This window comes from Pseudopipra pipra, chromosome 1, assembly GCF_036250125.1.
Source record: "Pseudopipra pipra isolate bDixPip1 chromosome 1, bDixPip1.hap1, whole genome shotgun sequence".
Lineage (NCBI taxonomy): Eukaryota > Metazoa > Chordata > Aves > Passeriformes > Pipridae > Pseudopipra > Pseudopipra pipra.
The window spans coordinates 23,379,463-23,406,994 of NC_087549.1; the positions used below are offsets into that span (position 1 = coordinate 23,379,463).

The window sequence follows — 27,532 nt, forward strand, 5'->3', positions numbered from 1 at the left end:
TTTTCAGTATAAGAAAAAACACGCTGAATGACAGGTTAGTTTCAAGAGATTTTCCCTGAAAACTGTGGGTTTGAAATTAATTATATTAACTTGCTCCATTCTTTATTTAGTGAGAATTTCATCCACAATTATGGGGGTTTTTTACATGATCAGTATAAAGTTAAAAGGCTTAAAAGGTAAAGGGCTGCAATTTTACCCCTTTTATTATGGCATGTCGTTAATTTTTGCTGTGTCCTCTTAAACTTAGCACTGTTCAAAGATTTATTGAAAAGTGCCATTAATCATCCAAAGACCTTTTCGGCAAGCTTTTATAAAACTCTCAGATGCAAATTATCTAGATGTCCCAATTTTAAAATGTCTAGCTTTAGCACCTGCTGTTTATATCTTTTGAGAAATGTTGGAATGGAAAGTGTTTCAGTATCAGGATCAGCATGTAATCTGACTAATTCCCATGGCTTTTCCCCAAATACATAACAAAAGTATTTTACAGAATCACAGAATGGGTAAGACTAGAAGGGACCACAGTGAGGTATCTGGTCCAACCTCCCTGCTCAACCTCAGAGTCTTCCTAGAGCACATGACACAGGATTGTGTCCAGACAGTTCTTGAATACCTCCAGTGAGTGTCCATCTCTCCAATGTGTTGAGGTCCCTCTGAGGGGCTGCACAGCCCTCTGGGGTACTGACCACTCCTCCCAGCTTTGTGTTGTCAGTGAACTTGCTGAGGAGGCATCTGCCCTGTCATCCAAGTCATTGATTAATAAGTTCAACAATACTGGGCCCAGTATTGAACCTCAGGGGACACCACTAATGACAGGTCTCCAACTAGACCCTGTGCCACTGATAATGATCCTCTGCAATCTGCTGTTCAGCCAGTTCTCAATCCACCTCACTGTCCACCTCATTGTCCACTCACCCAGTTCACACTTCCCTAGTTTGCCTGTGAGGATGTTTTGAGAGATAATGTCAAAGGCCTTGCTGAAGAGGTAGACAATATCCCTGCTCTCCCTTCATCCTTCCAGGTAGCTGTTTCATCATAGAAGGCAATCAGGTTGGTCAAGCACGATTTCCCTTCCATGCTGACTACTCCTGATCACTTTCCTGTCATCCATGTGGATAAAGATGACCACCAGAATGAAGTGCTCCATCACCTTTCCAGGGATTGAGGTGAGGCTGATGGGCCAGTGGTTCTCTGGGACCTCCTTCTTGCCCATGTTTGAATGCTGGGGTGACATCTGCTTTTTTCCAGTCCTCAGGCCTCTCTCCTGATCTCCATTACCTTTCAAAGATGATCGTGAGCTGCCTCACTGTGGTATCCACCAGCTCTCTGAGCACTCATGGATGCATCCCCTCAGGACAAATGGACTTCTGAGTGTCAAGTTTTCCTAGGTGTTCTTTAACCCAGTCCTCCTTGACCAAAGGGAAGTCTTCCAACATTCCTTTACCCTGGTCTCCTGGGTCAGAAATTTCTGGGGGCTGGCCTTGCCAGTGCAGACCAATGCAAAGAAGGCTTTCAGTAACTCTGCCTTCTCTGTGTCCTTTGTTACCAGGGATGGTAACAGAGGGTACCCCCTCCATTTAGTGATGGGCCCGCATTATCCTTTTTTTCCCTGTTGTTACTGATATATTTGGAAAAGCCTGTGTTGGTTCCCTTGACATCCTTGACCACATTTAATTCCAGATGGGCCTTGAACTTCCTTGTCTCATTTCTAACTCTGACAACCCCTCTATATCCATTCCAAGTTCCCTGATCCTGCTTCCATCTCCTGTGTATTTCCTGCTTATGCTTGAATAACGGCAGGGTTCTTTATTCATCCACACAGGTCTCTTTCCCCCTTTGCCCAATTTCTTGTTCATCAGGATACATTGTTCTTGAACCTAGAGGAAGTGATCCTTAAATATCAACCAACCGTCTTGACCCCTCTTCCCTTCAGGGCCTGTTTCCAGAGGATTTTTTCAGGATCCCCGAAGACACTAAAGTGAGCTCTCCTGAAGTCCATGGTTGTAAGCTTGCTTTCTGCCCTGCTTCCTCCTTGCCCAATACTGAACTTCACAATCCCATAGTCACCGCAGCCAAGGTTGCACCCAACCTTTGCATCCCCAACAACACCTTCCCTGTTTGTTAGTATGAGGTTAAGGAGCACACCATTCCTTGTGGAACCCTCCATCACCTGTGACAGTATATTGTCATCAATGCTTTTGAGGAATCTCTTGGACTGTTTGTGCTTCACTGTGTTGCTTCTCCCACAGATGTCAGGGTAGTTAAAGTCCCCCACAAGAACCAGTTCCTGAGACTAGTTCAAGCTCCCTACAGAAGGCCTCATCCAGTTCCTCCTCCTGATCAGGCAGCCTGTAGCAAATACCCACAACAGCGTCACCCTTACTTAGTCTGCCCTTTAATCCTAACCCATAAGCTCTCTACTTGCTCATCATCCACTCCAAGACAGAGCTCAATACATTCCAAATGTCATCTCACACAGAGGGCCACTCCACCAGGACACCTTCCAGGTCTGTCTTCCCTGAAAAGCATGTAGCCCATCATGACAACATTCCAGTCATGGGAGCTGTCCCACCATGTCTCCATAACTGCAGTGAGGTCAAAGCCCTGTGATTGCACACAGATCTCTAGTTGCTCCTGTTTGTTCCCCCTACTGTGTGCGTTAGTGTACAGACACTTTATGGAAGTATTTGATTGTGTCAATGTCTCAGTGGGGGTGCACGGGGACACCCCATAGTTCTGTCTTGTACTTATGTCTTTGGCTGTTTGCGCTTTCTCAAGATACTCTCTTTTTGCTACTAGGGTGGTTGCTATATTTGCCTAACACTTCTGTTTTTCTCCATTATAATTGACACTTCTTCCATTTCTCATCTCAGTGGCCAATACTATTTTTTTCCTAAGCTTCCAAGTATCTTTCCTACTGGTTTTGGCTCAATTTATTCCTCAACTCCAATTACTGATTTATGTTTTTTATTTCTATTATCAGGCTTTTGGACTTCCTATTTCTTACGTGTTCTAGAGTTTATTCTATCTCCATATAGTAATCTGGTTATAACCTTCTTGTGGTCTAATTTTGGCATATAGTTCTGTGGTTATTTCCTCTCTATCCACTATGATTAAATCTGTTATACTGTTCGGTTCTGCTAAATTGTTTAAAATTCAGTGTCTGGAAAAGTCTAGAATATTTTACTGTTGACAGAATGGGAGACTCAGCATGTCATTCAAATTGAAACTTCCAGCATCTAGGGGTTTTTTCATTCCAGCACACAGTATAGGGAGGCATTAGAAAACCCTACTACAGTGATTTTATGAATTCTGTTGAATGCTAATTACAAGCATCTCGTTTTTTCACAGAAAAGCATTTGCTGTAATTTTCATGACCTCATGTGAACCATGCAGGAACAAAGAAATGCATGAGATGTTACCAGACCTTTTCCCATGTGCAGCTACTTGACATAATACCTCGCAGAGCCAGATTCTATGTCATCTCCAGGCTTCAGCAGCTCCTTCAAAGAGATGAGTATGCATGATGGATGCTGTATGCCCATCTTCTACACCCTTCTACACAGGTATCTACAATAACAAGCAACACACACAAACTCTTTTCTCAAAGTATCAGGAGACATTATGGATAGAGCCAGTGCCTGTCCATACCTTCTCCACTGCGCTGAAACACTGAACCCAGTCCCAAGCAGCTATGCCAGACAGGAGTTCCTGTCTACAGGGGCAACCTTCTGTCTGGTGCCAGTACCTGACAGAAGGGCATTCCATGCTGTACCACCATAGGCTTGCACACTCCAGGGAAACTCTTCAGTTGCTGGGACCAAAGCAACTGAAAAGCAAACCAAAAGCAACCAAAGTTTTCTCCTGCCATCACATTCTCCAACCACAACTCCTCTAAAAACAGAGTGCAAACTTGGTAGGGGGGCAAGGGGGAGGGGAAACAGGAGAGGAGAAGAGGGGGAGGGAGAGGATGCCCCGTGACTCAAAGAAAGATAACAGCACATTTTATGTGGCCTGTCATTCCCCCTCCCCTCTTGACTATTCCTAAATATGTTACATTCGGGGCCCTTTGCATTCCAGGCACGTAAGTTCGTTCTGTGGGTAGCATCCAGTGACAGCAATGCAAACATTTATTATGAGGTTAGGAGTGCTGGTGTACAGACCAATAAATAGTCTTTTTCCTCCCATCCCTTTGTGCCTCAGTTAATTTTATTGATATTTTGATTGGACGGAAAATGAGTGCTTATTTGTTCCCACTTCTACATTGGTCATCAGGTGAACCTAGTTGACCCATTCCTTACAAGGCTTGGAGGAGGCCCCCTCCCCTCAGGGCTGAAGGCACCATCCACTCGTGGTGCCAGCCCCATCTCCAGTCAGCATCCTTCTTTGCCTCCAGCTCCCCAGGCATGCCCAGTTCTCTGGCCATGCTCAACCCTGTGATGCATTCTGTTCATGTGCTGGTTGAGGACAGGAGAAAGGTTAATTAAAATCACCCTATAATCATGCATAAAAAATAAAAGCATTGTTTGGACCTTATGCAAGGGAGTTTACTTTATTTCTAATCTGCCTGTTCCCACATCTCACACAGAAGGACCTAAGAGATGTTTGATTTGCCCCCAAAACCTCAAGCTGGTAAAGCTCTGGCTTGGCTGCCTAGCTTGTAGATCAAGTCAGCATTTGAATGACTCCTAGACTTTTGACTACATGACAAAAAAAGGTAAAATAGGTATTTTCAGCTTGTCACAGGCAATTTAAGTGAATAAATGAAAGGCTATGTTCTATATGGGTGACTCTTTTCCCATTGAATTTCAAAGGCCTGCTGACACGCCTCTCAAAACTGTGCTGAGAAAAGGATTTTCGATAAACAAGAGTGTCAGGAAACATTAACAGTCAGGGTCCTGTCCAACTCCTGGTATTGCATATTCATACTGTCACACAGCACCCTCACTTATTCTTCATCTGTGCTTCTAGATGCAAGCAAGAGGGATTAATAAGAAATGTTCCTTCACTAAACCACATTGCCTTATGGGTTCCTGTCAGGAAACATCCAGCTACCAATACCATGAAGCCATTTAAAAGAATAAATAAATAAATAAATAAATAAATAAATAAATGCATTGCCCAGGGATGATTTTCACTTTGGCTCCAATTTTAATCAGGATAATAACACCCAAGAGCAGCATGGCAGTGCTTTTTCTTTCATTTCGTGCCATGTTCAAGTGATGTTGTTTCACAGCTTTAATAGTCCTGTCAGCATTCATCAGCAAATCAAGACATCCTCCAGAATACCACCATAAAAACACAGTGGATTTTTAATTAGAACAGGGCAGCCCTTAGCACACCAACTACATGTTAAATTGATATTTCTCACTACAAGCTCAAGATTACCCAGTTTCAGCTGTTTCCAAATGAAGCAAATCAAGCTTAATGTGGGCTCAGCTGAACAAATGTATTTTCTTAGCTTTACAGCAGCTTTTAACTTTTAATGCTGTGTCCTTTTTTTTCCTTTTTTAAAAGATGATGTTATGGTAGGAAAATGTTACGCTTGCCTATGTGAGATTTACAGATGACCTTTTTTACTGGACAAGAGTTCTGTGAGACACTGGACAGAATATAAATCCCAGACTCTACTCCATCAAAAGCTGATAAATAAGTGAGGAAGATTAAGAGGGTAGTTTAATGAGCCAGTATGTTTTCCATTACAGATGTAATTATTTGCCAAAAATTGTCCTTTCCACATTCATTTTGTTTTGAAAAACAATGAGTCCTTCATAAAACCATCTAGTAGGTTTTCTGGATGCACCATTTTTTAGGAGATCAGTGGTTTGTGGTCTTGTTGATGTGGATGAGAAGAAGTTAAAGTCATTTGTTGCTTTTCCTGAAATCTTAAGTACCACAAGCTGCTGGATTGTTTCTCATTAGTATCTGGGAATTACTAAAGTGTACTCTTTACTAAGTGTACTGGATTCCCATCCAGTCCCATTTTATGGTAACAAAAACCACAGGAAAAAAAGTGGCTTTTGTTACTTCTGTATTACTTTCCCATAAATTATGTGGAGCATATTTGCCTGTCATTTTTCTCTTTAGCCAATCGGTACTCAGAAGGTGTGACACCAGGAAAACTAAGCACTTTCAAAGATTAGCTCAAATAGGTGGAAGAAGTGAAGCTGAAATCAGGCAACATGCACTTCACTTGTTCCTTGCCCTAAAGAGCAGGAGGACAGACTGGTGGGGATTGCAGCCCATTCCCAGGGCGAAGTGAGTTCATGCACTTGTAGCTCAGCAGTCCCACCTCCCATGTACACAGGCTTACCTGAAGCAGTATAAGGAAACTGGGAGTCAGGTATACAGCTCACCTCCCCATCTTAACAGACACTCACTAGAGAAGTTTTTCTAATCGACACAGCCATATTTGCCCTTAATAATTCATGAGTATTATGTACCAGCCCACTTATTCTTGGAATATAGGCATTACCCTAGAAAGAGGCCAAAGCACAACAGCAAGAAGGAAAAGACTCCTCACTTGGCTGAGGATTGTATCCTGGAGTCCTTCTAGGTGCTGCAACTCTTCCATCCATTTGGAGTTTGACCTGAGGGTCTACAGATCTCAAAAATATTATAAAGGAGTTGAGTCCTTTGGAAAGGGATTGACAGTAGCCAATGTACTGAGCAGGGAGACCACTACACTGTACAGTGGAAAACTGGTGGTAATGCAGAGGCAACACTGCTCTTGATGCCTTGCTTCTGAGGTGGGCTGGTAGTGTGAGAGCTGCAGACATCAAGGGATGCACCATTACTTGCCTTCCACTGACCTCCTTCACCCTGCCTTGTGGAAGGGGTCTGGAGGACAGCAGGGAGCTGTACCAAGGTCATCCAAGCAGACCTCACATGCTGCTGCACCAGAACTTCATCCCCTTTATCTGGATTTCCTCTCACAAATAAAGACCTGATACTAAGGGCTCTCTAGTGCCATTCCTCCTAGCAGCAAATTGCTCTCTCTATATTTTTCCTTGATTTCTCAGGAAACCTGCAGGATATGCAGGCTGTTCAACTAGCTTATCCCATACATGGAATGATGCACTCCAACAGGATAATGGAATCAAAATCTTTCTCCAGACTTATCTGAGGTGTCTTGTTGGTTTTGGGTTTAGCCCTAAATTTTGAGTGTATTTTTTTGGGGTTTTTTTTAAATAAACATATATGTCACAGTAAGACATTCTCTCTCATTTTCCTCAGTGTTCAGCCCAAAAGTCAATCATCAAAGTTAAATTAATCAAGCAGAAACCTTTACTTAACTTTTAAACAGCAATGGAGCTTGAAAAAAGATCTTGTACCTGAAATTTCATGTGTAAATTATGACTTCACTTTCAAAATTTATCTTGGCCAAATTTCTGGAGTAAATCCATCAAATGCAATCTTCTGTGGGAAGCTTCCTTCTGAAAAACAATTTCCTGTGTTGAGAAGCAGAGGATAAGTACAATAACAAATTCATCCCTTTGCATAAGGCTGTTTTATGCTAATATCATAATAATGATATTATAATAATATCATTTTCACATCATGATAATGCAAAACTCAGAGAGACTGAGACAATATCTGCATTTTACCATTTAGCATCTGTTTCAGCTCCATAATAAGGCTCAGACCTGAAAGGTCCCCAATTCAGCAAACACTGAAGGGCACAATTTACTTCAAGCTTACAATGGGGACTTTAAAATTAATGGGAAATCAAACAGACCAAAAGAAGTGGAGCAAAGAAAACACACTCTATCATAATACAAAAGAACAAAATTAATCACACATAGAGTGACCTCCACTGTGCTGGACTTCCTATTAGAGAAGGCGAAAGTCCATTTCCATCCACATGAGTTTCCCCATCCCATTTAGCAAGCTGTTTCATCACAAGTACTTACTTCTATCTGTGCATGACTTGCCTGGGGGTGAGACATCAGCCTTCAGGGAAGCATCATGGCATCGAGCTGGGGTTTCATGGGAAACATGACAGTATACTATGATGGAGTCATCCTCTTCTCAAGAGCAGGTAACTTCAGCACTTTCCAGGTGGCACTTGAGATATGGTCTTTGACCCTTGAGAACTGTCTGAGTTGGTCACAGAGGTGGAAACAATGCAAACCAGAGCTAAGAGAGACAGACTGGACACATAACCTGCTCAAGGCATTTACATATATTATGTACAGAGGAAAGAGCATTTCAGGTACAAAAAAAACCCAGAGTGAAATGAAGGGCCTTGGTTCTGCTTGTGCTGGTGACTTTGTTAATACATGACATTATTCTGTATGTTTGCATTTTGCACATAAGGGAAAGACAGAAGCACTCAGCAACTAGAAACAATTTACATAAATGAGGGTATAGGCAACACAGTGAATCACTCACAAAAGGCAGGTAATAAGGTATGAGAAGCACCCTCTTCCCTTCTATTTGGCACCTGGCAGACTAAGTTCCACCTACTATGTGGCAGTCAGGTTCAATTACCTCTGCTAGCTTATGGCCCAACTTTCCCCTGAAAAACCCTCCAGCTGGGCTGTTGCTGAGAGGTGGGAATCGTGGCTTAAAGCTTCCAGGCCCCCCCATGTCATGATCAAATCATGGCAATTTTAGGTGAAAAGGGGCCAGAACATTGTCTTCCAACAAATTCATAAAGATTTCCCAGTGAGAATGTCTCAGTCCCTCTTATGAAGAGAAATAATTAAGGAAAGACATGTGAGAAACACTACTGGAAATCCACCAGTGAAAGAAAGGATTTGTTTTCAACGTTCAAATAATTCAACTAGAGAAGTACTAGCTAGCAGAGAGAAGCTCAGATAAACATTTCACAAGTGGGTAGCAGGGAGCAAAGAACCAGAAAGGAGTAAATAAATTACTCCTCTCTGCCACATAAATCATGCAAATTGTAAGGCTTCTGCAGCAGATGCTTTAGAGACTGTGTTTCCTCTAGAAGTTGGTACTGCATGCAGCAACAAGGAACTCCAAATTCTTTAATGGGGTCTCTATACACTGGAACAAGACAAACAGAAAATTACATGCAGATAATAATAAGGTAAATACAGTCCTGGAAAGGGTTGTACAGCCATGACCACGTCACTTAACATTGTGCATCACTGAGCTCTTGTGCCTTCCTGTGCTGAGGATGTTGTAGACCCAAAGCTGCAGACACTCAAAGGCTGCCCAAAACTCCAGCTGCCCTTGCACCATGGCAGTTTGTAATCTAATGCTGCATTATTTTCCCATGTGCTCTTGCTTAGGGAACAAATCAGGAAACAGTCCCAAACAAAAAACATCCAAGCAAAAATGATATGGTGATTTCTAGACAGGATTTTACAGAGCATATGTGGCATTTGTGTTAAATTTGTAATTGGGTAGACATATCTTAATGCAGCTTCAAAGAAGTGGTGAAGAGAAACTTGAAAGAGGGAGAAGGAAATGTTCCCATTGGGAACTCTAGATTGAATATTTTGTATGCATGCCTACTGCCCTCCCCCCAGATTACAGTGGGTAATCCATGCAAGCTTAATCTTTGGGCTCTCAGATACTTAATTAGTGTACTTTAATTAGTACATGCAGTGTTAGTGAGGTAATATTTCATCATGTTTCAACTAGGAAAGATTTTAGCACAGTGCAATCTTTTCTTAGTCCAGATTGGAATAACAGGGGTTATATAAATGTAAATTACACAATTTGACAGCTGTGTTACATCAGCATGTTATGACTTAAAGAGCTAAATCCCAAGTGCCCTCACTGACCAGCGGTATCAGGCTCCCACTGAATCTTGCCAGGGGAAGGGGCCTGCAATAGACAACCCTGGTGCAGAGTTCCCACAGCCGCACCTTCTCGCCCTTCCCATCAGCAGCCCATATCACCGCCCTGCTCTGGTCATTCATGGGCTTCCTGTGTGCTTCTCCTCCTCGACCCACTGCCAGCCATTCAAGAGTTTCTTCCTTCTCACACCCAACATGCCTTCTTTCCTCAGTCTCTGGCTTTAACCTAATTGGCCTTTCTTCTGCTTTCTTATGACTCATGATCTTTCTTTCTAACCTTCCTTTACTTACTTTTAAGTTTTTCTTCCCACTTCTGCCAGAATAGCTTTATGATATTTAAACTGTTTACTATAATTCTGCATCTTTTTGAGCATTTACAGCCTCTTCTCCCATTCCCATTGTCATTGTCTTTCCAGCCCATTGCACTTCTCTTTCACTGGCTCTTTGTCTTCTTGCCTGCCCTCTCTCTAGCTCTGTTTTGCTGTTAGTGGCCAAGTAGGGCCATCGGTGCCAGTATGGAGCCATCTGTAAGGCTATAGCATGTACCCTGCATGTGGGGGGCTCTTTGGATGGAAGAGGAGGGATTTGTTGGACACAAAGGCCCAAAATTGCACTCAATCTCATAGTCAGGTGGCCTTGGCAAGGTTGAGGTTCTCCCATGTCAACAGTGACTACATAGCTTAGTGATACTTCTGCTCCAGGAAACAAACCAAAATTAACTGGTTCCTGGATACCTCATGCATTTCCCAAACACTCTTCATTAGACTAGAACAGAAAATGTTACTGATGGTGAACGGACAAATCAAGATGACCAGGCCATCTCAATAAGGATTCCTTTCCACCTATTCACCGCCACTTTCTTACAAACGTCTTGCTCAAAGCAGGAATCATCTTGGTTTGGCCTGGACTATACAAAAATTGGTCATCTGCAGGTGATGCATCACCAACACCTTGTTCTTCTCACCACAGCTTTTCCCTCTTTCCCCTGCTTTCCAGTGTACCTCTTGTCCCAGTAACTGACTTACCCTGAAGATGGTGCAGCAAATACCTAACCTGGCTCCTCTGCAACTCCTACAGCCAAGCCAGGCTATCAGAGTTTTTTCTGTTGTTCTTGGCCCCTACCACATCTCAGAAGATTCTGCTTCTTAGGTCTGGAAGAAACAAGAACTTCCCAAAATTTTGTCCCAAGTCATCTATAACATTAGCTTCTTTGCAGACTTGTTTGCTATCCTCTTTCTGCTGTGTCCAGAGTCTAGCCTGGGCATACAAGAATGGAATTTGCCTTTTACCCAGGACACATCTAATATAACTCTTTTGTCACTAACCCCCCCAAATCTATTTTTTTAATCTAGGAACTTAAAAAAAGGTCAATGAAAATTATTGAAATATTTATGCTTGGTAACAGCATGCAAATGAAATATGATTTAGCCTATCTTTTCCATCAGGCATCAACAGATTGTCTTTAACCCTATATCATTCAAAGCCTTCTGCTCTAGGAATTACACATACATAAACCCTCTGGAGTAACCTGAGGGCTCAAAAGCCTTGGTGGAAACAAGATTGAAGTGATGTGTGTAATTTTCACCTGCATTACAATAATGGTATAAAAACCAGCAAGGGCCAGAACCTCAATGCAGGAGGCGTTACACAAACACAGAACTAAGCAGTAGTCCTTCCTCCAAGGAGCTCATGGCCAATTCACCAGATAAGAGACAGCAGGAAAAGCCCAGGGAATGCCCAGCCTTGCAGACAATGGCTGTGGACCTGTATATATGGTTATCTATACTGCTCTCCTGGGGCTCCTCTGAAGACCAGCCCAGAGCTGACTCCTGACTGTATTCAAAGTTCTGTCCCTGAGCATATGCCTGCACCGGATGCACACAATAGTGCACACTGAAAACACAGTTTTGACACAACATGATTTCAATCCCTTTTCTCTGTTGCATCCCTGCAACGAGCTCTCCCAACCCCATCCACTTCATCGAGGCCAGAGGTGGTGAGGGGGAGCAGGCAGGTTGTGGCGCACGACCAAGAGGACAATTCACAGAGGGCATTGTCTCATAAGTCCTGCTCCATCAGCACCCTCAGCCAAGGCTGTGCTTTATGCCTTGGTTCACAACAAAAGCTTTGTCCTCCATCCTGCTCATCATTACCCCCAGTCATAGCAAGGGGTATGGAGAGAACGTAGGATGAACAGTTCTTCATATGAAACACAGAATAAACAGAATTGCTCAGGATGTGGATAGAGTCAAGGATTGTGAAGTTCTGCCAAAAGCTAAGGAGCATCTGACTTTACCACTGAAAACATCCTCAAGGATGCTTTCCAAACTAAATGAACTATGTAAATACTCATTTTTCCTAGAGTTTTCTAGGAAAGAAAATCCTGCTGACTCTGGTGCCAGTGCATTTTATATCACAGCATCTAGAAGTAATTTATAATAATTGGTACATTTCCTTCTTTGTAGCAGACAGTCGTCCCTGTTTGCAAGAGGAGGAACAGAAGTTAGTTGCTCAAGGTCACACTAGGACTGAACATTGGTCTTTTGACTTTCAAGACTGTGACTTAATACATAATCTTTCTTTTTTTTCCACTACCATTGCATCTTCTGCTGCACTCAAGACTCAGTATGGTGGTTATCATAATTTTACACTAAATTTCACTAATTTTCTGCGTCACTGCTCTGCATTTAATTACTTCAAAATGTATCTCTGAATCATTTAATATAATGTAACTGCTATTGTGTGTTAGAAGCATCAAATGGTCTGACAAAGCTCAGCACTAAATAGATAGAACCTCAGGGAAAAATCTGAGGGAGATGGGGAGATACTTCTTTTTCCAAAAAAAAAGCTGTGGCTAGTCTTATCCATGCTTCTCAAGTCTGTTAGAAAGTTTCACAGAACAGAACTGAGAAAACAGTTGCAAAAACCAATTTGATTGATGCAGTCTCCTTTCAGCCTCAATAACATTCAATAGGAGATATCTGATTTTTTTAATGTGGTAATTATTTATACTTGTTCAACTATGAAAAACAGCAGATAGGAAAGGCAAGAAAGCAACAAATAGAAAATAAATAAGTGTCAGGCAATGAGGATTTAATTTGCTAAAATGTTAAAATGTTCATTGCAAAGCCAAGCAAATTGACAGGACAAACTCAGAATGTCAACAGAAAATCAGCAAGCAGCATCTCTGCTAATAGTAGAGTGCAGAATAAGACAGCCAAGACATAGACTGACCTCTGCTCTTTACAGGAGATACAGTGAGTTTGGGAGTGTGGACTGCTGGGGAGGATGAAACCAGAGATCCCTAGAGACACTGAAACTGTAGAGATTACCGAGACCCAAAACCAAATATTTTATTCCAATTTTCTTAACAGGAAATTCTATATCTTGTCCTGCGGATTCTTTTCTTAATTAAAAAATGTGAAAAAGTGACACAGAAAATGTTGAAATGTTTGATAAACACTTCCAAATTACAGGAGAACAATTCTTGAAAATCGTATTTTATGGTGGTAATCTGTAGATGGCCTGTAGATTGATAGGAAAACCTAGTTGCTGGCAGCATTTTCTAATCTCTAGGACAGAACTAACTGGTAATTTACACATTGGCTGAAACACCTAAAGACAGTCCTACTTTAAAGTAATTGAAAAGTGGCAGAAGATGAGCACAAGGTTATCCCAAGGTGCCAGGGGACATCTAGGTGCTGCTGGGCATGGGTTGGCTCTGTGCAGGTACATCTCAAGGTACAAGCTCCTTTTGCAAAGGGATCCTCTTTTTGGGAGACCTTCAGTGATCAGAAGGGGATCAGGGATAGGTTGGGCTGCCCTGGGCCATCCCGTGGGAATTGCAGGTAAAGCCCCTCAGGAAGCCCATGACAGCACTTGGAGGATAAGGACACTCAAGAATTTCAGCCTTGACAGCACTGCAGAGCCCATCTAGAAAAAAAATTCTTGAAGACTTTAATTTGGCAACAATATAGGAAAACCTAATGCATGCAAGACAAAAGAAGAAAACTGGAGACTAAATAAACCACAGGTTTTTAACAGCAAGGATACCTCTGTCCCTGGGCACGCTGCCCTGTCTGAGGCTCTACATCAGTTTCAGCAAATGGGACTCCATCTCCTCTGATTTTAAGTCAGTGAGTTGGTTGCTTGGTTCCACCTATTTTTCTGGGCTTGGAGTGGAAGGAGGAGACCATCACCAGATGGAAATTCATCTCACTGGCACTAGATATGTATTTTAGGAGGGAACAAAACACTTTCTAGATGCATCAGGTTAGAGAACCAAGGCTAAATGAACCCTAAGTGAAGAAATCACCCCAAGACAGCTCTCTCATGGGCAGTTCCACCCCTCCCCTCACTGCTGGGATGCAAGGCCAATCTCTAACCATCCCATTCCCACCCCTTTGCTCACCATCTGGGCTCTGCCTGCCTCATCCCCTGTGCAGGGGATCTCCAGGGTGACTGTGGCATCTCCCCTACCTTCCCAAGGGAATAAAACATAAGGCATGCCCTGTTTCCCAAAGGCACACAACAGTAAAAGTGGATTTAAAGGTACATATTGCACCCAAGATGCCAATGGGAAGTTGAGACCATGGCACAGCAAAGACACATCATTTGCTAGGCTGTGAAGTGATTTGAAGTGTGTAAGCAGCACAGACCATAGGACACGTCCCTGTAAGCACAGAATGCAAGTGTGCTCTGGTACATTTGAGAAAGGTCACAGCAGGTGACGATCAACCAGCTGTGCAGCATAGAAGTACACGGAGTCACATTTTTCTGAGGTATTCTTGAGTGCCATGTTCCCAGGGTTACTCCTGGGATGCCATGTAGTTTATAAAACAACCCTTCTGAGGACTGAGCCAAAACCTACAATGAAGTCTTTTTTTTTTTTAAATAATATTATTCAACCAGTTCCACCCAAACCCCACGCCTTCTCTGAGCATTGATTATATGGTACAGAAGGAAAATTTTAAAATCACATACTGTACACAGAATATACTTTAATTACCTCCTGAAGTCTGTGATTTTTGGTAGAACATATCCCTAGTGACATGCAAATCTGGATTTTATTATTATAAACTGAGGTTTGATTGAATCTGATTTGAAAATGAATTCATTTATGATAATATGAAGTCATACAAAATTGCCTACTATTAGTTCAATATTTTTATCCAGCACAATAAATAAATCCCAGTTCTCCTCAGTGAGGAACAGGAAGAAAAGTACTGCATTGTGAAAAACACATTTTTTGCAAAAACTGTTCAGTAATTGTTCCTAGCTGTACCTCCTTTCTTTTAATTAATTTACAAAATAAAAAGAACACTCAATTCTCCTGGGACCTCCCCACATGCTCTTTCCCCCAATGCCTGGGGCTGCCCTGCTCCTGGATGGGGTGGCAGGATGAGGCCTGGCTGTAGCATCCTGCCCTGCCATACCTGTGCCCTGACAGTAACTATGTGTGCCCTGGAAAGTTAATTGAGTTTAAAATTGTGCCTTACCATTAACTGAATGGTTAATTAAAACAGTATTAATTTTAAGGGGAAAATTATTTTCAGAGAGCAAACTATTAGCAGTAATCACACTCTTATTGCGTATTTTGCTTTGTATCTCCAGATATCTCATCAGTGGGAGCACCTGTCACTGTGGACAGTAGTGAGGATAACAGGTGTGTAATACAGCTCAGCAAATACATGTTTGTCCATAATTTCCCTAGAAGCTTAAAGGTGGGCATTTTGGGTACATTTAAAACTGTTAGAGACATTGTGGAAGCTTCTTTGGCTGGGATGAAAAAATGCATCTTCTGAGACAATATGAGGGAGGTCATACTTTAGAAGGAAGGAAAGGGAAAGAGATGTTTCCAAAGGTGCTCACCTACTATCATAGACTTACTGCAGGTCCAAACCAGGCCAAAAGACTGTGAAGGACCTGACTGTCATGCAGTTGTGGATTGAATTAGCCCTTCCCCACTGCTTTCCTCCTTCCAACTATTTTCCCTGATATTATGTTGAGGAAGCTTGGGTGAAGTGCATTTCCTAGTCCTTCTTTGTGGGCAGATGCAAGCGCTCAGCCATGGTTTCTATTGACTCTTGTGGAAAAACACATCAGCAAAGCAAGTACACAGAGTTTGCAATTCATTTGACCTAACATAGCTAAAAACTACAGCATTTCTGTGTTCAGTATCAGTTCAATTAATATGAACAATGACAAGAAACTGCTAAGAAAGCTTTAAAAGGTAATCAAAAACAAAAAATAAAGCAAATTTTTCAATAATAGCAATTTAAGAAAACAAGAGACAACTGACTGCTCTGCTGTAACAAAATTACACATACGTGGCAGTTTCAGTAAAGTTTTATTTTCTTTTTCCATTAGATCTGAGGGAATCAGAGTGTTTCCCCAGTGAATGTAACTGCCTGAATGATTTCATTTCTTCCTTCTTTGGATTGGATTAGGTTGCTGCCATCTGCTTAGTGTCCTAAGTGCTTTTGAGGAAAATTCTTTTCACTCATGTGGTTACGTAATGGTACGTAGTCTTTTGCCATCCTTGAATGCAGTCACCGAAAGGACAGAGATAGAAATAGGAAAAAAATAGCTAGGATCACCATCAGTTGCTGCCTGTGCCCTGCCTTCTTTTAAGCCTACCCTGCAGCTCCCTTTCAAACTCATCTTCTTTTCAGCTCCTAATCCTAAAGACCAGTAAGTACAACACTGACCATATAATTCCACTCACCTACCTTTGTAGGGAGTCCCACAATTTTTTGGCTTACTATGCATTCTCCAATAAGTCTTAGTATGAAGTTTTCAGGAGATGCAGTGTTTCCCTTGGTAGTGGTTTCCTTGGTAGCTCAGTTATTTTTCTAGCATCACTTAAATATTTGTTTCATTTCTCTGCTCTATCTGTTCAATGCTAAACTGCATCCAGGGTTTTGTTCTGCCTTTGTTCTTGAGGTCAAAATCCTTAATGCTATGCATTTTCACTGAATGAAAGACCTAAGTTATTAAATAGTCAGAGAAGTATTTAGGTTAAGCTTTTTACATCTTCACATATTAATGGCCCATCTCTCCATTTTGCATTTCAGCACAAGAGTGCAATTTTTCAGCCCGATAAATAACATATGGAGAGAGGAAATCATCTCCCTATACTGATATGCACTAACTTCCTTTTTGATAAAATTGCACTGAAAGCTAATCCTCAGCTGCATGTCCACTATGACTCCCAAATTCTCAAATATTTTCAAGCAGCAGTCAAAGTAATGCTACTATTACCTTGATAGAATGTCTAGAGTTCTGAAAGATATATAAAAACCTAAATATTAAGATGAAAAGCAGGTACCAGGGAATATGAGCTTCTGCCAGTATATGTATAATCTCATTGCACCCCTATAACCATAATTTTTGAGCACTTGCCAGTAGCACATTAAGCAATGGGATTGCTATTTGGTTTGGATGTTTTAGTTGGTTCTTCACCTGCTTCCTGAGGCTAGAGAACTGACTGTGGAATAGAGTGTTTTCCTTTCCCTGGAATTATCATTCAGATTTATTTTTCATAAATGTGTCATCCCCCCTACATGTATTCAGGGAGGACAAAGCTGGGCAACATGCCTCTTACATATGGTGTGGAAAGCACTGGGGTTTAGGATGCTCATCATTCCCATAGGAGTCGGCTCCACAGTATCCAACTGGCTGCCCAGAAACATCTGGCTCTACTACAAGGCCAGAGCTTGTCTGTCAGGCTGTCTGAAGACTACTGCTAGCTGAATGTTCACTGGATTTTAGCATCTGTTTAAGAGTATTGAGCAACACCTTGCAACAATTGGGGTGAAAATGTCAAGTTACATTCATGGACACTTCAACAGGAGTGCAAAATGTTAAGTACTACAATTGCAATGTGCAGAAAAGGCTAATATTGCTCTAATTTCCATGCAAAATATCTTTAATGATCACCTGAAGTTCACTGTTTTAGCTTCATCACATTATCTGCAAAAATGGATGTCTCTTTTAGCAAAGCAGCTGAGTCAAAAGTATTGCTGACAAACACCTCTTCACTTAAAGTACTATGAAACTGAATAAAGAACCCAGGAAAATTATCATAGATGACAAAAAACAGTTGGAGAAAAAAATAATAAACCAGCGATGAACTAAAGTTGCTTCTCACTGCTCACTGGTTTCTAAGGAAAATCAAAGTGTTTACTATTCCAAAAGACATTGCTATTCCCATAAACTGACAGGTAGAGCTTTTCTAACTGATGCCTATAAATGACCTCCCACTATTGTCCATCATCCTTCTTTCTCCATCAACCTCTCTTTCTGTTCACTTTTCCAGTCTGTGGAAGGCCCAGTGCACTAATATAGTGCAGCCAATTTTTAAAAGCCCCAAGTCTCTTTTAAAAAACCCAACACTTTCCCTAGCTGAATAGTAACACCAGAAACTTTTATTTTACCCCAGAACTCATTCCATATGACACCTATAAACAATAAATCAAAGCACCAGCATCACCCTTCTAACCACCACCACTACTCATATTGGGGTAATTGAAAAGGCTCTTTTCAACTTTCTTGGATAAATATGAAACGACAGCCCAAGAATACAATGGGCTGGCATAGGCTGCATTTGATATCATTGTAAAATGAAGTTCATAAGGCTAATCAAGTTACCAGCATTTCAGAAGTTGGGAAACTTTCTGTCCCAGATGGCTTAGCAGGTGACTCCTATAAATTACACAGTACATTACAGCAGCATCCGCCAGTCTTGTTAGAGTAAGGAGTCAGTCAGCATTTCCATTATAAACCTCTCTTTTCAGAGTTTATTAGATAGCCATAAAAATATTTTCTAACCTGAATCTTGGCACGCAGTGGATTTTCACCTTATGAACAAACATTCTGTGTTACAGAAAGCAGGATAATCATCTGAAATTCATGTTTCAATTAGATCAAAATTTTAAAGGTTGATTAAAAACATAATCTCTGAAATTTTTAGAACTTTTCTTATCCTTCCTGCTTTGTTATTGAGGATATTAAGTCTAACAAGGTTTTGCTCCTTTATGATCTATGATTTCTTGCTAACTGATCCTGAAGGCAAGTTATTGAATTTGCAACATGATAATTCCTTTCACAACAATACACCAAAACATCATGAAAGAAGTCTTACATCACCTTGTAAGAGAAGGATATCTCAAGCTGTGGTGAAAAAAAACCACAGAACAAATGCAAATACATTCTTTAAAAGAAAACTAACTTTGTCTGCAACTTGATTCTCTGTAGTTAGGTGCAATAAATAATTGAGGAAAAATAATTATAGTGAAACAATACCTGAACATTTGAGGTGGAAAAGAAAGGGAAATTCTAAGCATCTCCACCTTTCATGCATTTCTAATTCTAATCTACACATACTGACTTTCAAACATTAGCAGCAGCCTTAATCCCAAATAACTTAGAAATATTAGCTCGGGCACAGAAACAGGATTTTGAAGGACATATGGTGATTATTTCAATATGTAAAGTGTTAAAAACCACTTCAATAGGTATGTCTTTCTGAAACTTGAGGCAGACAACACCCTCTAATGTGAGTTCTGTGCAATTTAAAGCTTCTTTGCTTAATGCAAGGAGCTCAACTTGTGTAAGTTGTTACCTCAGACTAATTTGTGTCCCCACACTTCAGGCAGTTCTGTCTGCCTGTGTTACAGAGATATCATCACACTGGAGGTGAGCAAGAGGTAATTAAGGGACCTCAGAGACCACATCCCCTACAGACCTTGGCTCTTACAGACCCACACCAACCATATCATGTGTGTTGAGCACGGTGCGGTCACCAGTCCCATGGGAGAACAGCATCAGACAGCTTTCAGAGGATCTTCTGGATCAGCTGCTGCCTTTTCACATGCCTACCATTCTCTCCCAGATGAAGCAAGAAAACAGAACCACAGCCTTGCCTCTTAAATTTCTGGGGGCAGATAACTGCAGCAACGAGGATGGTAGGACTGCATGAAGCCCCACTCAGCTGTGGGTCAGTTCAGAAGTTTGCTCTCACTTTGTTTCTCTTCCTCTCCACTTGCCTTATCTCCATGACACAGGGAGCTGGGCAAGGCAAGCATGCAGGATCAGGCTCTCTATTAAAAATTGCTCCAGAAGCCCTCAGTTCTGTCTTTTGAGGTGTGCTTCTCATTGAGCATGCCACCAAAAATGATAGCTTCATCTTCCCATGACACATCTTGTACTGCGCTATGTGACCAACACCTGAGGTTGCCGTTTTGGCTCAGACCTTCAAACATGTATCTGCTCTGAACAAATAAAAGATTTCAGCAATTTCCAAAGGATGGCTCACATGCACACAGGCTGGCTCAGGTACAAGTGTTGGCAAGGTCAGGGTTGTTTCCACGCTGTCAGTCAGGCAGCACATATCCTATTTCTTCCTCCAACCGAAGCGCAAAGTCAGCTGAAGCCTGTGGGGGAAGCTGAAGCGGAGAGGATCTTTCTTAAAAACCTTGAGTTCACCTCACTCTCATGCAGGAAGATGCGGAGATTCAGAGCTTTGCATCTGCTTTGTACTGCTGTAATTGCTTACAGAAGGAGTATCAGACAGGTCAGTGGTAATTTGAACTGGTCAGGCAGTAAGAGACAAGATCCCAGACTGCTCCACTCAACAGGATGCATTAATTTGTTGTAAGATCAAATAAAACAGAATAACAATATAAAAACCCTGAAGTACAGATGACAAATGTGACTCCCCAGACTTCCAGCAACAAGACAAAAGAAACTTTTTAAGCTTCCTCAGTGCTTCATCAGCTTCCACCTTATCCATGCTCAGCCACTCTTCTTATTGGGGTTTTGCTCCAAATCACAACATTACTAATTTACATTGCACACAATGTACTATGTTAAAGTGGTTTTGGAAGAATGTAAGTGAAACTGTTTCTGTTTACATTTTGGCTTCTTATCTGAGAAATCCCACACTGGTGATGCCTGGAAAGCCTTTGCTTTGCATTGCCTCACACCTAACTTGTGTGTGGTACACTCACTCACAGACTGAATTTCTCTCTCTCCATAGCAATATGGGAAGGAAAATAAAGAAAAAGATAAGGTAATTATCTATAGAGTGCAGACACATCATCCTCAGAGTGTTTTTATTTTGGTTACCTTCTGGTAAAATCACTGTATTCCAGCCATGTTCTGATATGACAAAATCAGTGTCTTCCTACAAGTGGTCAGGGAAAGGCACAATGAAGGTCAAGCTCAAACAAGGGAATATTTTACATTCTTCCTGGCTCAGAAAGCTTCCCTTGGTCAGAAAGATTCACAGACAAAAGAAGCCCTTTCCCATACGATTCCCAAACTTCTGTTTGCCTCTGCTTTCTTCACAAAAGTACAGAAACAGGAGATGGTACAGAAACTTTACAGTGAGAAGACTTTTTACAGTCTCAATGGGAAGAAGAATTGTTTAATATCTTTCACATTTTGAGACAACTATATTCCTCTTGAGATTACTCTTCCGTGTTGTTTTTATCTAAGGGATGTGAGAAGGGTAATTAAAAGGACATACTTTTTTGCAGCAACTCCCTAAACCCTAGCTACAAGATCTATACGTGTCACCCCTTGATCCACACTATTTTTCATTGCTACTTTTGTTGACACTATCTAGGTAGCGCTAAGTCCTCCAGCTCTACTGATTTCCTGTGGAAGACAAGACATTGGTTTAAACAGACTACATGACTGATGGAGTTTGGATTTCATGCTCTGCAGCTTTTCCGTGCATGTTTTTCTCTTTCAGTCTTGTAGGGTTGTTTCATTAACTGCACCACCATTCTTTCCAGCTACCAAATACTCCTGGCTCCTAATAGTTTTCCCCTCCCTATTTCCAGAGGAAGCAGAACAGCCTTTTAACTGGTTTTTTATATTGAATTATTTTATTTTCCATCTTTTTTACTAGAGATGGAAAATGTAACATTCCTACTTCAATTTGCACCTGTAGACACAGTGTATATGGAACTGAGTCCATTTAGCAGCCACCTCATAGTCCCTGTACCAGGTCTGGGACTCCGTGCCTGCCCACTGTAATGGGGCTGACAAACGTGTCATGAAGGCTATTTTTTATGCTTCCGTTATCTTGGAGGTAGTTCTCCAAAACTTTCAGACAAGAAATTGCTAATTTATTAAAGACATGATGTGGTTCTGCACCCTAAGATATGTGGATTAACTTTGAAGGAAAATTTTGCCCCAGGTGATTTTGGATCAACAAGTGATTCACCCACAGACCATTTCAGCAGGTGTTGGGTGATGATGCAAATTTCTGAACTTGATCAGTCTTCCCTGTTTTGCAAAATTTAAACAGTGCTATGTTTCCTGGTTAAAAGGAAAATCATCATTTGTCTTAAAACCTTCATAACCTAATAAACAACAGCAAAAAGAAGTACTTGTGAAGAACTCTAACTATAGCTCAATTAGAATAAAATTTAAGACCAAAAATTATCCCTTGTTTCTGAAACGCTTTCAACATAAATAACACCTTGCTAGTTATTAAAGCTCAAGACAGATTAATTAAAAGAAGAAATCTGCCAGATTGTCAACATCAGACTTCAATGTGATTCATAAGACAGTAATAAAACTCAAGCCATCCTTTGACGCCAAAAAAAAAAAAAAAAAAAAAAGAGAAGGAGTGGGAGGAGAGGAGAGGGGAGGGGAGGAGACCTACAAGTCATCTCCATTAGCAAGCTCAACTCCTGACAAATGCATGTGGCTTAGTTTCATGCCACAAAATAAACCACCAGTATGCCATGCTATCTTTTGCTTGTCCCATGGTACATGAACAGACAGGGGCACTCACCAAGCCTCACCTGAGGCTCAGCAACTCATCATGCTATTGTCACATACAATCTGTCACCTGCCAGGCTTCCAGACTGGTACCCACAGACAGGCACTAGGGCAACTGCATATTTCTTTGCCTAAACCTGTGTTTTCTACTTTATCTAGTTGTATGCTCTACTTTTATCCAGTTTGATAGAGCAATCCTGTTTAAAAAACTTTAAACTTTTAAAAAATTTCAAACTTTTAAAAAACTTCAAAAACATTTTAATAACTAACAGCAGTGATCACCCTTGGGTTTGTATACCTTTGTGCACCTATGTATAAATACATGCACATTTATGTATGGTTGAGTGGATGTCATGGGTATGACTTCATACATATGCTGTGATCAAAGTATGTTAAGTACCAAATAAACAGAGAATATCTAATTCCTGTCCTAAAGAAAAGAAATCGAATAAAGTCAGTTAAAGGATAGCACAGAACCCAAGCAATTAAACTAATGTTTTGCAAATATTTCCCTCATTACTCACTTGTTTACTGTGATTCTTAACCTAGTTTTCCACAACTGTGCTTCCCCTGTCTGTTCTATCTGTCCATCAGTTTACCCTAATTGCATTTGGCAGACAGTAGACTTCTTAGAGGACACTCACACATATTTGCTGAAAATCTGAAATGCGTGATGGAAACGCAAGGAGAACTCAGCTGTTGTTCAATCTGTTTGGCAGCAGCTGGCCAGTCCACAGCCATGTGTTCTCTAGAAAATTAATACATATGTGTCTCTGATCATCACAGTGTCTTGCTTAGCAGCAAAAGAAAAAACCGTAAGAAAGCTTAGAGTACTGTGAAGAGAGAATAGGACCAGAGGCAGAACTGACTATGCTGTTGTAGGGTAGACTGGCAGCGGGCAGGAACAGAGCTTACTGCATTGAGCTAACAAACCTAGGCAACAAACCTGATGAAACTGCTAATTCTGATACTCGGGGAGCTTCTATCTTAGCAGAAAAATACCAAATCCCTTCTCCCAGAACAGGCTTCCTCCAGTGTTCAGGCTCCTCATCCTCTCAACATGGAAGGCCACAGCTTCCACACCTGTTTCCCCAGGGAAAGGTTTGTTTGGGAACTGCCAGAAGTCTAGTATGCTGCTTGCACCAGGAGAGAGAGCACTTGGCAGCTTCTTGCTCAGCTCGGATATCTCAGACTGTGATATGTCTGGATTACACCAGCTCCTGGGACTAAATCCTCCAAGTCACTCCCACACTTGAGTTCCTTCCATGGCAGTGAAGTGCATCTCCTCCAAGCCCTTGGCCGGTTCCCTTCAAAATATCCCTTCCTTTAATTGGTCTTGGCTAAGGAATGAGTATGAATAAATCCACTGATATCGCAACTTAATGCACAGCATCTTAATGCATCAAATCTTTATATGACTAAACTTAAATTCTCAGAGATACAATGTAAAGCCAGTCAGCATCCATAAATCCAGCAATTATAATGAAAATAATGTAGTAGAGAAAGACACTTACAGAATAGCTGAAAGTAATTCATGCTGTCTACCCAACTACCTGCCAGCGAGGTTGTAATTCAGCTGACAGTGTTCTCAACAGATGTTGTCTGACTGTCAAAAAAATAAAATGTCTGGATTCATTTCCAATATAGAAATGGAATGGAAATAAATATGAAATATTTTGCCATCTGTTACATTGCTGAGTCACTGGAGAATATCATCCCCAAATGTGCATACTTGTAGATTAATTGGTCTATAGCTGTCTGGCAGCTAGAATGAAAAAAAATTCTCCAAGGCACTGATTCCACCATGCTACAGAGGATATATGGAGACTGCTGTATGGAGAAATATTAAACCCAAGCACTAAGAGAAGGCTGCAAGAAATCCTTGAAGATATTGTGCTGTCTATACATTAATTAATACACAGATTTTTTTCTCTGAGCCTCCTGAGAGCCTGTAAACACTGTGCCTTTGACCAAATCGCTTATTGCTTGGACTTGGTGCACAGCCAGTGCTGCACAGCGAGGTGGGATTGGGGGTGGAGAAAGGAGAAGGAGGGATTTCTTCCCAAGAAGAAAGAGGGATTTCTTGGGGTGAGGCTTTGCATTTATCTGTTGTTTGAATGCAAGACCCTAGTGGTAACAGTAGGAGGCTCCAGGCAGTATGATGTCTCCAGAAGCTGCAGGTTATGCCAAGATAATTCATCTACTTCAAGTGGCTGTGATGGTACCCAGAGGAGCACTAAACCTCCTCATCTTTTTGTCCTTTTGTTCCAGGGTGTTAGTGTTCACACCTCGCCTCACCTGAACATACATGCCTGGCACTCTCTGAGGTATCCTCAAGTGCCCAAGATTTGAAATCACAGCTGGCAGATAAGACTTACGGTCAGAGGCTAAGCAGGATACTACAGACCCTGGAAAGCAGCAGCAAGTACCTATGTTTACACAACTGAACCCTGCCTACAGCACCTCTTCAGTCACAAACTCTTCAACTTAGAGTTCACAAATTATATAACAACAGCACTGAATTTTGTAAAGCCAGTTCTATCCACTTTTCTGTCTTTGATGCTGAACCATGTGCTTGGGTGTAAAACTGAATTCACAGGTATGACAGCTTTCTGGTGTCATGAAGAGGTCCCTTTTGAGGACCTGGAGTGAAATTCACTCCCACCCATTCTTGTCCTACAAGATCTAGCGTGAGATCCCTCTGCATACCCCATGCTCACACATGGCACCATGAAGGTGCTACCAGCCTACTACCATGAGGATAGCTTTCCTCTTTTCACTTGCTACATACTCAGATCCAAAAAACCATGAAAATCAGCAACATGCTATAGGAAACCTCTGAGTAGAGTCCAAAGAAATACTAGGATCAGCACTTCAGCCTTAGCCAAGCCAGCACTGATATTCAGAATCAGAGCAAGGATACACAGCAAGATTTGAGGACAGTGGCAGGTGTCAGCTTTAACCTATCTGGATTCTCACACTCCTCTGAAGAGTGGGTGAAAGAGAAGAATGCAGAGAAGCTGCAGAACAATCAAATATTCTAGCCCTGCATAAGACACAACAAATTGGTTTCACCTTCTACATGAGGGGGCGAGGAATAGGTCACTTTGGCAGAAAAGGGTGACTTCAGTAGGAATTAGTTTGGGGGTTTTTGTCACCTATAATAGAGACAGTTTGTGTCTCTATGACGTCTTTCACAACATCCTGATCATCTCAGGGAGTACAGATCCAGAGGAAGAATGCATTTTGCTGATAGTCTAAGTGAGAAGAAGCTTTTCCACCCCCATCCCTCAGCAACTTGCCCACAAGCAGCAAGCTCACCCTCAGCAAGCAGCAAGGTTCCCTCCCTCCCAATCCCTACAGGTCCTCACCAACATGGAGAGGAGACATGACATGACAGACTGGAGAAGGAGAGCTGGTAGCACCGGATACAGCAAACATCCAGCCCCTCTGCACATGCTGACCACAGGAGCTCACCACAGGAGCTCAGCTTATGCTTTCCTCCACAATGAGACATTCTTTCAAATATACTGAGAAGCCAAAACATTTTGTGAGATGACCAGGTAAGCAGCAGTGGATTACCTTCCAAAAGGTAATGGAAAGTGACTCCTCTTCAAATGATGACTTACACAGGTCTTACAGATTATTTCCAAAGACAGAAGTGGGAGTTCAACTTTCAGTTTTGCACATGGACACCACTAGTCTTAAACTATTTATGGAGTAACTGCCCTAATTGAAACTATGTAGGGACACAGGAATATAGACTAGAGAGACAATAAATATAGAAAATATAAAGAAGGGGGGAAAAGTTAATTTTTCAGAAGTAACATCAGTCCTTAGGGCTGTATGATTCAAAGAAGCAGGAATTCTTGCCTCAAAATGTTTCTTCTCTAACAGTAAGATCAATGACAGTGTGAGTGGAGAAGTAAAACTTCTCTGGTTGGGGATTCTCTCTGTATGAAAAAGCCCATGGGAGGCATTCTGTGACAGTGAATCTGACTGTGCCTGAACTGTGCGTTTTCCTGTGGAGCAGTGACTCTAGCAGCCTAGGAGGGCTGGGATGTCCAGGTAGGCTCCACCATGTGTCCTGCCTGTGTGAGGCTGGAGGAGGCTCCATGACTTCTCTGTGAGTTGACAATTTCCACTCACTTGGGAAGTCTTTACCTGATGGACATCTGCAACCAAAGTACATAGTTTCTGAAGCACTCAGGTGGCATGAAAGGGTCAGGATCAGCTACTCAAGGGTTGATGCACCTTCTCAGAGCACAGCAAAATTCCATCATTTTTTCAGGAAAGATACTGGCTTAGCATAAAATAAACTGTAGCAATAGGAGATCAGTCCCCTTGCAACTCACACAACACCAGTCATGAGGTGTTTGGCCATATTCTGCTTCATTGCATGGAGGCCTTTCTTTCAAGTCAAGCATTAGGCCAAGGTTACTGGTTGTGATACTGAGATGTAAATCAATGGTTTCAGCCAAGTTTGCTTCAGAGCACATCCACTACTTACCTATCCAGGCTTTGCCCCATTAAAATTAAGATATGTTTGAGAGAGAAAAGCAACCTAATGGCACAGCATAACTGGCTCTTCAGAAATCCTCTCTTCTGTTTCATAATATTATTTCAACATGACCTTTTTTTTATTGCTAATTGCTAAATGGCTCCTATCATAGAATCATAGAATCAGCTGGGTTGGAAGGGACCTCTGAGATCATCAAGTCCAACCCCTGATCCACTACTACTGTGGTTACTAGACCATGGCACTAAGTGCCACATCCAGTCTCATCTTAAAAACCTCCAGGGATGGAGAATCCACCACTTCCCTGGGCAGCCCATTGCAATGCCTGATTACCCTCTCTGTAAAGAATTTCTTCCTAATATCTAACCTAAACCTCCCCTGGCAGAGTTTAAGACCCTGCCCTCTTGTCTTGCTGATAGCTGCCTGGGAGAACAGA

At 41.7% G+C, this 27,532-nt stretch overlaps 1 long non-coding RNA gene across 1 annotated transcript; it reads right to left on the reverse strand.

Moving 5' to 3' along the window:
- Positions 1 to 2,789: 2,789 nt before the first annotated feature.
- Positions 2,790 to 26,075, reverse strand: LOC135411095 (uncharacterized). The gene is made up of 3 exons (XR_010428986.1): positions 7,935 to 26,075; positions 7,335 to 7,436; positions 2,790 to 3,570 (listed from the first exon to the last, which is right to left on the reverse strand). It is a non-coding gene; the product is annotated as an uncharacterized LOC135411095 (long non-coding RNA).
- Between the last annotated feature and the right edge of the window lie 1,457 nt (positions 26,076 to 27,532).